Genomic DNA, 571 nt, shown 5'->3' with positions numbered 1-571 from the left:
TAAATTAGAGTTTGATTTTTATTTCAGTTTCTGTGTCCTATTTTATTTTAAATACAATATTAAAATTTATTTTAATCTTTATTTTTTAATCTCAATTTTTATTTCTCTTTCAAACGCTACTTAATTATTTATCTTATTGGTGTCCAGACAATTTTGCTCAATCAATTCAAATTCAAATAAATACTAAAACCGGGTGAGAAATATCAAATATGTCTCCATCTTGCAAGGTCCAATCAACATCCTTTATCATGGGCCAGTTTTACCACCTAGTATTGGGCTCAATACTAAAGAACCAACCCGATCCCCCAAGAACTTTTAAAAAAAAAATCATTTCTGAAATTAGCATTTTGGCCGCATAACTTAATTTTTGATAAAATAAACATTGAAAAAAGAAATGACATTTTGATAATAAAAAAATACAAAATGCACAAAATAGTTGGAGATATATTGGAAAAGGACTCTAAAGACAATTGTTTGACATCATTATTTGAAAATCAATTTTAAAAATATTTTTATCTTCTAAATTTTGTAATTTTATACTAAATGAATTCTTCTTTACAATTTCTTTCAC

The sequence above is a fragment of the Arachis ipaensis genome, chromosome B07 (assembly GCF_000816755.2).
Source record: "Arachis ipaensis cultivar K30076 chromosome B07, Araip1.1, whole genome shotgun sequence".
Classification (NCBI taxonomy): Eukaryota; Viridiplantae; Streptophyta; class Magnoliopsida; order Fabales; family Fabaceae; genus Arachis; species Arachis ipaensis.
The sequence above is the reverse complement of the archived record's forward strand: the minus strand, read 5'-3'. Positions refer to the sequence as shown.